Genomic DNA, 13,117 nt, shown 5'->3' on the forward strand with positions numbered 1-13,117 from the left:
TCACACCTGTAATCCCAGCACTTTGGGAGGCCGACGCAGGCAGATCACCTGGGGTCAGAAGTTCGAAACCAGCTCTGGCCAACATGGCGAAAGCCATCTCAACTAAAAATACAAAAATTATCTGGGCATGGTGACACATGTCTGTAATCCCAGCTACTCGGGAGGCTGAGGTAAGAGAATCGCCTGAACCTGATGGAGGTTGCAGTGAGCTGATATTGTGCCACTGCACTCCAGCCTGGGTGACAGAGTGAGACTCTGTCTCAAAAAAAAAAAAAAAAAGGCAATCGGTCATGCCAGTATGATTTAATATTTTGTAATGTAAATTATCATATTAGTAGGCCAAAAAGAAAAACCTATATCATTTCAATAAATGCAAGAACAGATATTCAATACATTTTAAAGTCCAATGCTGATTTAGTTACATAATAATAGGTGGACATGTACTTAACATGACAAAAAGTATAAAAATATATAATATATAAATATACATTTATATACTTCATATAAAAATATATAATTCACACACATTTATACACATAGCAAACAACAACAACAAAACAACAAGCCAGTGCTTTGCTTCGGGGTGAAATGTTGAAACATTTCCCACTAAAGCGAGAAATTAAATGAGGGCTGCAGTCACAATTATTAATACCTTTTTAATTATACAAGTAATGCGTACTATAATATAAAATTTAAACTTTTCAGAAAAACATAATAAAAAGTGAAAGCCCTCCCTATAATTGCATGCTCTTAAAATATCAATTCAATCGTTTGATGCCTTTTCTCCTAATTTTATTTTCCTAAGAAAATACTAAGATTTATTACACTTTTTTTGGATGGGTCATAAAATGGGATCAAAGAACTAGTCAACACACTTAGAAAAGAATATCAAGTGGCATAACAGTCTTAATTGAGGACCCAAAATTATTGTTATTTGTAGATGTTTCAACTATCTATTGATGTGTAACAAACTACCCCAAAACTCAGTGACTTAAGATAATAGCCATTTTATTTGCTCCTGATTCTGCCAATTTGGAAGGGTTTTTCTGTCTTTGTCTCTTTATGGCCTTTGCACGCGGTCTTTCCAGCGAAAGAATCCGACTTTGCGCAAAGTGGATTAGGGTTCCCAACAGCACAAAACCATAAACTACTGGGCTTCTTAAGGATTAGGCACAATGTCACTTCCATTCCTTTCTATTAATTGAAAGCAAGCCACAGACCCAGCCTAGAACCAAGGGCAAGAGACTACACAACGGTGCAAACACCAGGAGGTGTGGTTTATTGGGACAACAATTTAACAAATTACCATGATAGATAGTAAGACTTTAGTTATAGACACATAAGAGAATCAACCACAAAATGATTAGGAATGATAAAAGCATTTACTTAAATAATGGATAACAGAATAGATTAAAAATAACTAATTGTTAACTATATATTACCTTATATAATTAGATATATTTTCCTATATATTATACATATAACTAGATATTATAGATTGTGTATCTAATTATGCCTACAATGTTACTTATGAAGGTTAATGAAATCAAAGACAGCATTTACAATACCAATAATATACGTATATATTTTTGAGACAGAGTCTTGCTCTGTCACCCAGGCTGGAGTGCAGTGGCATGGTCTTGGTTCACTGCAACCTCTACCTCCCGGGTTTAAGCAATTCTCATGCCTCAGCCTCCTGAGTAGCTGGGACTATAGGCACATGCCACCATGCCCAGCTAATTTTTATATTTTTAGTAGAGATGGGGTTTCACTATATTGCCCAGGCTAGTCTCGAGTTTCTGACCTCAAGCAATCTGTCCACCTTGGCCTCCCAAAGTGCTGGGATTACAGCAGTGAGCTACTGTGCCTGGCCCCAATAATACTTTATTTCATGAATATTTATTTTGGCCACTACCACATAGCAAGTATTATGCTAGGCCACAGCTATATAGAAGTACACAGAACAGAGAGAAGTTTTACCCTCATGAAACCTGTAGTCTAAAGAAGTGGGCATACATTAAACAAAATCCCTGATGGAGGGAAGAATTTAGTGCATCAGTGAGCTATTGCTTTGATAAATGCTGTGTAACAAACAATCCCTTAATTGTTTTAAATCTTAGTAGTTTGAAGCAATAAACATCTATTGTTCTGCTCAACAGTGTGCAAGTTGCTTTGGGGCAGTGCTGCTTTAGGCTATGGGTTGGGTTCAGGTCTGTTCTACGTATTTCACAGTCTGGACCAGCAGCAAATCAGCATGGTCTTCTCCCAGATGACAGAAGTGCAGGCAGCTAAACCAAACCATGTAAGCACATTTAAAGCCTTTCTTTGCATTGCTTGTTTACATTCCATTGGTAAGAACAAATTACATGGCCAAGTCCAATGTTGATGAGATAAAGATGAATAATTCTATAACATGGAGGAAATGAAGAATTAGAAACAATAATCTAATAAAACATAGTCAGAAATCTGAAGAACTAATTCCCATAGGGCTCATGAACAAGAAGGATAGTGGTGGGGAATAAGGCCAAAGACAGAGAGGGGATAGATCATCTAGGACCTTGCTGGTCTTACTGAAGATGTTGAATTACATATAAATGTAATACAAAGCCATTGGAAGATTATAAGCATGGAGGTGATATGATCAATTTATGTGTTCAAAAAGATCCTGTTGTATAAAGGGTGAATTGGAAGAAGAAAAGAGACCAATGAAATCTGTTGTAATAAGTTCAGATGGCAGTATGGCTTAGACAAGGAGGGTAGTAGTAGAAAGGAAGAGAAGCCAATGTGTTTGAGATATATTTTGGAGAGGGTTAGACTTAGTCATGAATTGGATGTAAGTTTGAGAGAGGACTCAGGAATGATTCAGATTACTGACAATTGCACTAGGGTGAATACAGATACCTTACATGCAATGGGGGCTGGGGAAGTGGTGTCTGGCAAAGGAACAGATTTGAGGAGATAGATTACAAGTTTAGTTTTAGGCATACTGAAATCCGTATGCTTGTGAGACACTACTCATAAAATATCTGGGGACAAGCTTAACAAGCAATGTGGAGGATCTATATGAACAAAACTATAAACCTCTATTGAGGGACATAAAAGAAGATTTGAATCAATGGCGTGTCAAACCTTGCACTTGGATAAGAAGACAAAATTGTAAAGATGTCAATTCTCACTAAATAAATCTATAAATTCAATGCAATTTCAATCAAATTTCAATAGTACTTTTTTCTTGGAACTTGTCGCAATTACTAGGAACATTCTCAAAAAAGAAGAGTAATGAGAAATAACCAGCTATACTGTGTAGTGTAATGTGTTATAAAATAATGAAATTTATAACACCAGACTACTGATGCAGGAATAGACTGATAGATCAATGGCATGTAATGAAGTATAGAAATATATCCAAGAATAGATGAGGATTTAGTATATTACAAAGATTGAGCATATTAAAGTGGGAGAAAAGACAGGTTATTTGTAAGTGGTTTAAGGACAACTGGATAGCTATATGGAGAAAAAAGAAGTGAAACAGCATTTGTAGGTCATTTAGGAAGCTTTACTCTTTCTTCTTATTGGCTATATACTGTTCCATAGTTTCAGGATAGCATAACTTATATTCATATTGGTGTATTTGTAGCTTGTTTTGGGTTACAAACAATAGTGTGAAAAGGAAATTTTAATATAGCATCCTTGGACAAATGTGTGAATCCTTCTCCTGGAGAAACTATTCTCCAGGATAGATTCTGAGATGTGAATTTGCTGGGTCAGAAAGTATATACTTCTCTAAAAAAAGCACTGCTAAATTTCCCTTTGAAACCTCAAATGACACTCCGGCAGCACTGGGCAAGAAAAGAAAAACAAAAGAAACTCAAATAAAATACATGGATCAAGTTAATAAAAATAAAAGCAGAAATAAATGAAACAGAAAAAACAAGAGTAAAGATGATCAATAAAACCCAAAACTGATTTTTTTTTTAAAAGAATGATAAAACACATAAAGTTTCTGCTAGTCTAATCAAGGCAAAGAGAGAGGATCCAAATGGTATTAGGAATGATGAAGGAGATAGAGTATGGATACAGAAGAGACTTTTAAAATTAGGAGGCTACTTTGTACAGCACTTTTGCTATGGTCAGAGGGTAAAACAATAAGTGCTTGTGATAAAAAATTGCCATTGAAATTACTTTGTAAGTCATACTTATATCGAAGGTGGATATATTCTTGCAAAAACTAATGTTTTTTTTTTTTTGAGACGGAGTCTCGCTCTGTCGCCCAGGCTGGAGTGCAGTGGCCGGATCTCAGCTCACTGTAAGCTCCGCCTCCCGGGTTTACGTCATTCTCCTACCTCAGCCTCCCGAGTAGCTGGGACTACAGGCGCTGGCCTAGTTTTTTGTATTTTTAGTAGAGACGGAGTTTCACCGCGTTAGCCGGGATGGTCTCAATCTCCTGACCTCGTGATCCGCCCGTCTCGGCCTTCCAAAGTGCTGGGATTACAGGCTTGAGCCACCGCGCCCGGCCTTGTTTTTTTTTTTAAATTCATCTTTGAATCTCATCATTGTTTTTAAAGTAGTGGCCAACTTACATGAAAAACCTCATCATTGTTTTAAAATTAGTGGCCAACTTATATGATTGTATAGTTTACGTCTAAACCATACGATCACCTTTGGAGAGGGGAGATGCTTGACAGAAACCAAGAGCATGAGCAGCAGATTCACGTCTTGCTCATGTGAGGCATAGCCTCTTTAATCAGAATAACAGGAGGAACTGCCCATGTGGTTTACATTGTTTGGCTTTCCTTCCTCCTTTTCTCTTTTCTTTAAAAATATATAAAAAATGTAATAGATCATGTATAGTTGAATCCACATATAATAAATGTATGGATGATGTGATTCAACTATATAACTTTATAGCAATTCATTTGAAATCCTTAGATGAAATGGACAAAAATGTCAAGGAAAATATAAATTACCAAAATTGGGTCCAAGAAAACCAATAGAAAACACTCATTAAAAAAAAAAAATAGAAATAGCAGTTAAAGGCCCATCTACCAATCTGCCCTCCCTCTCTGTCATCTAGGACACAAGACTTTTGTAGTTATATAGGTAAGTTCTACCAAATTCCAGGGAAGAATCCACTGTATTTTACATGCCAGAGCATTGAAAAATATGGGGAACAACCAATCTTATTTTATAAGGCAAATTTATTCCCAGTATCAAGACAAAATAAAATTACAGGCACTTTTGAATATAGAGGCAAAAAACTGTAAAAAGTACTAGATAATTGAATCCAGTGGTACATTAAAAGAATAATATATCTTGATCAAGTGGATTTCTCTAATAAATTCAAGTTTGGGAATCAATGTAACTATCCATGTAACTCACTGTATTTACAGATCAAAGGAGAAAATCATTCAATGGACACTGGGAAGACATTTGCTAAAATGCAACATCCTTTCATGATTAGACACACTAGAAATAACTATGAAGGGGTCTGCCATAAATATACAGCAAACGTAACGATGCTGAATTTTTTAGAAACATTGTCATTCAAATAAGAAGCAACACATGGATGTTTGCTTTGACTACCAGTAATTACAATTCTAGTGAGGGCCTAGCCAATGCAGTAAGATGAAATATGTGAGAGATAAACATTGGACAGGAATATAGAATTTGCAGAATTGTATTAACTGAAACATGAAAACACTGTTCTCTCTGCTTTCCTTGCTTCCAGTCATACTGCATTTACTCTTCTGTAACTCAGTTATATACAACATATATATGAAATTACTTATACATATATATAATGTATATTTATATGGAATCTATATATAAATGCATGTTGTATGAATTAATGTACATTGTTTAACTAGGCCCCATTTGATGAACTTTGCGTTTCTTTTGTTCTTTACTATTGTAAACACTTCCTTGCCTTTGTGTACTATATTTGAAGGATAAATTTCCAGATCTTGAATTGCTAGATTTAAAACAGCCCAGATGTTCTCCTTCAACAGGTGAATGACTAAGCAAACTGTGATTTGCTCTGTATTCCAAATCATGGAATTCACATCAGCCGTAAAAAGGAGCAGACGATTGCTATACACTACAACTTGGATGAATCTAGGGAATTATGTTGAGTGAAAAAAGCCAATTCAAAAAGTATGATATACATGCTATATCATTTCATTTATTTAATATTTTTAAGTGACAAAATTTTTTCTCCTTCTCCCTCTGCCACCTCTATATTGAGCTATTATTGACAAATATAAGTTGTATTCTTAGGGTGTACAATGTAATGTTTTGATATATGTATACATTGTGAGAGGCCAGATGTGGTGGCTCATGCCTGTACTCCCAGCATTTTGGGAGGCCAAGGTGCATGGATCACTTGAGGTCAGGAGTTTGAGACCAGCCTAGCCAACATGGTGAAACCCTGTCTCTACCAAAAAATACAAAAATTAGCTGGGCATGGTGGCAAGTGCCTGTAGTCCCAGCTACTTGGGAGGCTGAGGTGGGAGAATCACTGGAACCTGGGAGGCAGAAGTTGCAGTGAGCCAAGATTGCGCCACTGCACCCCAGCCTGGGAGACAGAGTGAGACCCTGTCTCAACAAACAAACAAACAAAACAAACACACCCCCAAGGCCCCCAAAAGGTTACATACTGTATTATTTCACTTATTTAACATATTTAAGTGATAAAATTTTCTTTTCATTGAGAAGAAGAAGATTTGTTCTTCTTCCTCAAGAATTGCTTTGGCTATTTGGGGTCTTTCGTGGTACCATATAAATTTTAAGACTTTTTGTTTCTATTTCAAGTGAAAAATGCCATTGGAATTTTGATAGAGATTACATTGAAACTGTAGACCAAAGTGGCAGTATAGATATTTGAACAAAGGACTATTATCCTTCATTCTGTTCATGTGGCTTATCACATTTATTAATTTGCATATGTTGAATCATCCTTGCATCTTAGAAATAAATCCCACTTGATCAAGGTGTAAGATCTTTTTAATGTGCTGTTGAAATAAATTTGCTAGTATTTTGTTGAAAAGTTTTACATCATGTTCATCAGGGATATTGGCCTACAGTCTTCTTTTCTTGTGTCTTCCCCTGGCTTTGGAATCAAGGTAATACTGGTCTCATAAAATGAGTTTGGAAGTGTTTTGTCATCTTCCTTCCCTCCCTCCCTTCCTTTTTTTTTTGACAGGGTCTTGCTCTGTCTCCCAGGCTGGTGTGATCCTCTCAGCTCACCACAAACTCTGCCTCCTGGTTCAAGTGATTCTCCTGCCTCAGCCTCCGCAGCTGCTGGGATTATAGGCACCAGCCACCATGCCCGGCCAATTTGTGTCTTTTTAGTAGAGACGGGGTTTCACCATGTTGGCCAGGCTGGTCTCAAACTCCTGACCTCGAGTGATCTGCCTGCCTTGGCCTTCCAAAGTGTTGGGATTAGAGGTGTGAGCCACTGCGGCTGGCCTAATTCTTATTTAAATATTTGGTAGAATTTATCAGTGGAGCCATCAGATCCTGGGCTTTTTTTTTTTTTTTTTTTTTTTTGGTGGGAGGTTTTTGATTACTGCTTTAATCTCCTTATTCATTATTGATCTGTTCAGATTTTCAATTAATGATTCAGTCCTGTTAAGTTATACTTCTAGAAATTTGCCCATTTCTTCCAGGTTATCCAATTTGTTGGTATATAATTGCTTCTTATATTCCTTATGATCCTTTATATTTCTGTGGTATCACTTGTAATATCTCCTCTTTCATTTATAATTTTGTTTCTCTTTCTTTCTTAGTCTAGCCAAACTTTTGTCAATTTTGTTTTATTTCCAAAAACAAACTCTTAGTTTCACTAATCTTTTCTATTGCTTTTCTAGTCTATTTATTTATTCTCTAATATTTATTCCTTTCCATCTGCCAACTTTGAGCTTAGTTTGTTTTTCTTTTGCTAGGTCCTTGAAATATAAAGTTAGGTTGTTAACTTGAGATATATTGTTTTCTTAACATAGGCTTTTTTTTTTTTTTTTTGCTATAAACTTACCTCTTAGAACTGGTTTTGTGGGTTGGGAGCAGTTGCTCATGCCTGTAATCCCAGCACTTTGGGAAGCCAAGGCGGGTGGATCACTTGAGGTCAGGAGTTTGAGACGCGGCTGGCCAACATGTGGAAACCCTGTCTCTACTAAAATTATAAAAATTAGCTGGGCATGCTGACACATGCTTGGAATCCCAGCAACTCGGCAGGCCGAGTCAGGAGAATTGCTTGAAACTGGGAGGTGGAGGTTGCAGTGAGCTGAGATCGCACCACTGTACTCCAGCCTGGGCAACAGAGCAAGACTCCATCTCACACACACACACACACGCACACACACACACACACACAGAACTGCTTTTGTTGTATCCCGTAAGTTTTGGTATGTTGTTTTCCCATCTTCCATTGTCCCAATATAGTTTTTGATTTCCCTTTTGATTTCTTCTTAGACCTACTGGTTGTTCAGGAGTGTGTTGTTTAATTTTCATGTATTTGTGAGTTTTGCATTTTTTCCTCTTGTTATTGATTTCTAGTTTCATATTACTGTGGTTGGGAAGATAGCTGATATAATTTCAGTCCTCTTAAATTTAAGATTTGATTTGCAACCTAACATATTATCTACCCTGAAGAGTGTTCTTTCTGCACATGAAAATAATGTGTATTCTGTTGCCATTGTATGGAATATTCTATGTATATCTGTTAGGTATTTGTTCTATAGTGTCATTCAAGTCTGCTGTTTCCTTAATGATTTTTTGTCTGGATGATCTGTTCATTAGGAAAAGTGGGATATTGAAGTTCCCTACCATTGTTGTATTACTCTCTATTTCTGTTAATATTTTCTCTATGTATTTGGATGTTTTGATGTTGGGTGCATATAATTTACAATTGTTATATTATCTTGTTTAATTGACCCCTTCATCATTATATAATGACTTTTTTGTCTCTTACGACAGTGTGACTTAAAGTCTATTTTGTCTGATATAAGCATAACCACCCTTATTCTCTTTTGAATACTATTTGTATGAAATATTTTTTTCTGTCCCTTCACCTTCAACCTATGTGTGTTCTCAAAGCTAAAGTGAGTCTCTTGTAGGCAGCTTATAGTTGGATTTTTTTTTTAATCCATTCAACCATTCTGTCTTTGCTTTGAATCCATTTACATTGAAATTAACTATTGATCAGTAAGGACTTACTATTGCAATTTTGTTGTTTTCTGACAGTTTTGTAGTTTCTTTCTCTCTTGCTATTTTCCTTTATGACTTTTGTTTTTGTATGCTTTTATTCCTTTCTCTTTATCTTTGATGTATCTACTACAGGTTTTACTTTGTGGTTACCATAAAGCTTGTATAAAACCTCTCATAGTTAGTCTATTTTAAACTAATAGCATTTTTCTTCAACTGCATAAAAATACTCTACACTTTAACTTCTCCTCTTACTTTTTCTTTTTTGTTTGAGACAGAGTCTCACTGTGTCACCCAGGCTGGAGTGGAATCACATGGTCTTGGTTCATTACAACCTGGGTCCAAGTGATTCTCATCCTTCATGCATGTAGGGGCCAGCCTGTAGTTTGAGGATGATGGGGCTGGCCTAGATCTTGAGTATACTAGGGTGTGCCTGGGGCCTGGGTCTGCTAGAATATGAGACTGTGGGGGCTGGCTTGGTGCCTGGGTCTATGGGGGCTGGCCTGGAGCCTGAGTTTTCAGGGACTGGCTTTAACTTGGAGCTATGGCGCCTGGCCTGGTACTGGGGTGGGTCTGGACCCCAGGTCTAGGGGGATAGCCCGATGTTAGTGCAGGCCTAAGCCTGGGGCCACAGACGATGTCCTGGCATTGGGTCTGAAGCCTGATTCTGTGGGAGTGGCTGAGTGCTGAGGTTCACTGTGGTGAGCCTGTTTCTGAGTTCCATGGAAAAGTCAGGTGCTCACTTTATTCTCTTTTCTTTCTTTCTTTCTTTTTTTTTTTAGATGGAGTCTTGCTGTGTTGCAAAATACAATAAATACAAAAAATTAGCCGGGCGTGGTGGTGGGTGCCTGTAGTCCCAGCTACTCAGGAGTCTGAGGCAGGAGAATGGCATGAACCCAGGAGGTGGAGGTTGCAGTGAGCCGAGATTGTGTCACTGCACTCCAGCCTGGGTGACAGAGTGAAACTCCGTCTTAAAAAAAAAAAAAGGTTAGTAGCTTAAGACAACACACATTTATTTTCTCACAGTTTCTGTGGGTTAAAAGTCTGGGTGTGGCTTAGATGGGTCCTCTGCTTAGTCTGTCACAGGGTTGCGATCAAGATATTGGGCAGGACTTTACTCTTACTAGAGCCTCAGCTGGGGGAAGGATCTCCTTCCAAGCGCCCTGAGGTTGTTGCCAGAATTAATTTCTTTGTGGTGTAGGATTTATGATAGCTTATTTCTTCAAAGTCAGTAATGGAAATTAAGAGAGACAGGAAGACAGTAGAGTGTGTTAACATGAAGGAGTCTTAGATAATGTAACATAATCATGTGACATCCTCTCACTTTGTTATATTCTACAGGGTAGAAGTGAGTCGCAGGTCTCACCCATACTCAATGGGAGGAATCACAAAAGGACGTGAACACCAGGAGACAGAGATCTTGGAAGCCACCTTAAAGTCTACCTGCCATATACACCATATGTGACTGCACACCTCACCTCTTACCTCACGAAATCACTTGAGGAGGAATTCTGTGATGAAAATATAAATTTGCTGCCAGGTAAATAGAGACCTTACTTGAGCTGACAAAACCCAGACCGCCTGGCAAGTATTTCCCTTCTAAATTTTCATCTACAAAATGCAATTAAAAAACCACCGATCATTTGAGAAAAACCAATCCCATAAGAGAGGTACCAAACTCACTAAGCACAAAAACTAACATCTGAGATAGTAGAATTAAGGAAGGGAAGTAGGAAATATAAACACTAGTATTAATTTCTTAGAGAGATTCAAGAGACTATCACAACCATAAAAAGCTGCTAAGAAAAATAGGAAATCAGAAGACCTAAAATTTTAAAGTATGATTGCAGAATAAACCCCATTCAATAAGTGTGCTGAAAAGCCGAAGACTGAATTAGAATACTAGAAGCAGGAGACTCTTCCAGAATGCAGAATAAAAGGATGAAGAGATGTAAAGCATAATAAATAGACTAAAAGCCAGGGAGGATAGACCTTTAAGTTACAAAATTGATAGCTGTTTCAAAAGGAGATAAAAGAGAATAGAGGGAAGAGAACAATAACAAACAATAGAAGAAAATTTTCTAGAGCTGAAGACAGGCACAGAGTGCTGAATGGTATTAAAAAATGATCCTCCTATGACACATTAGGTAAAACTCTAGTACTTCAAGTATAAAGAGAGCATTCTTGAAGATTCAAGAAGGAAGAAAAAGCATTTCAAAAACAAAAAAAGATTACATATATATCTGACTTCTCAATAGCAATACTGGATATAAAGAGAAAATAGAGTTCAAAATTCTGAGAGAAAATTATTTTGCACCTAAAATCCTTTATTCAGAGAAACTATCAGTCAAGTATGGACAAATTAAAGTCGTTTTCATATATATAAGTATTTAGGAATTGTATCACTCAGAGCCGTTATCTGAAAGAATTATTTAAGGATGTACTCCAGCAAAATGAAAATGATAGATCAAAGAAAAAGGAAAATATGGGACATAAAAAGTGATGACACAGTAAACCAGCAAATCATAGAGTTAAGGATAAAGAATTTTGATGCATAACACAAAAGGGGTAACAGTTTGGAAAAAAATCTCCAGTGGCTTTCAAAGCAGGAAGTGAGAGTGGGGATCTGAGAGTAGAAGTGAAACATGCTAAGGGTTTTAATTAGGGCTTAGAAGTTAAAAGGAGGATATGGATATTGATTAACTACCACTGTGAAGAGAAAAATAGAAAATACAGAAAAAATTGAATAATGAAACTTCATGAATTTCACAGAAGTTAGACAAAGGATGGAAGAAAACTCAAGAAAGCATCACAGTAGAAAACACAAGATATGGTGGCAAAAATAAACTCAAGTATTAGTATTCAGATTGCATGTGAATGAGTTAAACTCCTCTGTAAAAAGGCAGAAACTATAGCTACCATTTAGTGAGTGTTATTATGATTTACACACTGTGCTAAGCACTTTAAATAGACAATTTTGTTTAAAGCTAACAGTAAACTCTGCAAGACAGGTTCTATTTTTATTCTCATGTTAAAGATGAGACCCTGAGACTTACGAGAGATTAAGCCATTTGCTTCAAGTGAGAGGCCAGATTTGAACCCATGCTCTTTGATGGTTACGACCCATGCTCTTAATCATTCTATTAAACTGCCACTCAGCTTGGTTTAAACAATTACTTACATGTTATTTGTAAGAGATAAACCAAGGCAAAACAATATATAAATTCTGAAAAGAAAGAGTTGGAAAAAGATCTATAAGGCAAATGATAACCAAGATGAAAGGAGGCAGGGACAGTGATATGAATACCCGTGACATATCACGGGAACAAAACAATTTTGAGAACAGTGTGTATTGTATATACTGTTTGTATATACTATTCTGTTCATGTTAAAAATATATGTGTGTGTATGCTGCAGAATCAGTAGTGGCTTGAAGGGAGTATGCATTTAGATTGTTTGAGTTGTATAATGCTGTTTTACTTGTGTAATTAAAAAATATTAAAAAAATAAGAAATAAGCTTTTTTAAAAAAACTGGAGAATAGGCAGGTGCCCAGCTGTGTAATGCAAACCAAGAGAGAAACTAGGGAGAGAGGCTGTGGATTATGTTGGGTGAATACAAAAATAAGCCTTAAAAGTGGTGATAAAAGGGGGGATGCTTTTCAATAGAGGTGTCACCAAGCACCTTCACTCATCAAACTTTGACAATTTCCCCTTTCTATGTATGTATCGGGGCGGGGGGGTGGTGAGGGTGGAGGATCAGGAGGCAATGTGTGAGAGTGACAGTGTCAGCCACGTGTCTTCTGTTCAAAGCAATGCAGTGCTTTCAATCAGAAAGGAAAAATATGAAAAAAAAAGCCCTCAACTTTTCTTATTTCCTCTGAATTGGGTTGTCCGTCCCTTTGCAGTTGCTATGAC

The 13,117-nt window shown here is 36.9% G+C and overlaps 1 long non-coding RNA gene across 2 annotated transcripts in view; it reads left to right on the top strand.

The window, feature by feature from the left end:
- The window catches only part of LOC114674471 (uncharacterized), a 125,618-nt gene that overhangs the window by 46,700 nt on the left and 65,801 nt on the right, over positions 1–13,117 (top strand). For both annotated transcript variants that reach the window (XR_013411994.1, XR_013411995.1), the window contains one exon: positions 10,543–10,741. This is a non-coding gene — a long non-coding RNA (uncharacterized LOC114674471). The remainder of the gene's footprint in view (positions 1–10,542; positions 10,742–13,117) is intronic.

Source organism: Macaca mulatta, chromosome 20, assembly GCF_049350105.2.
Source record: "Macaca mulatta isolate MMU2019108-1 chromosome 20, T2T-MMU8v2.0, whole genome shotgun sequence".
NCBI lineage: Eukaryota > Metazoa > Chordata > Mammalia > Primates > Cercopithecidae > Macaca > Macaca mulatta.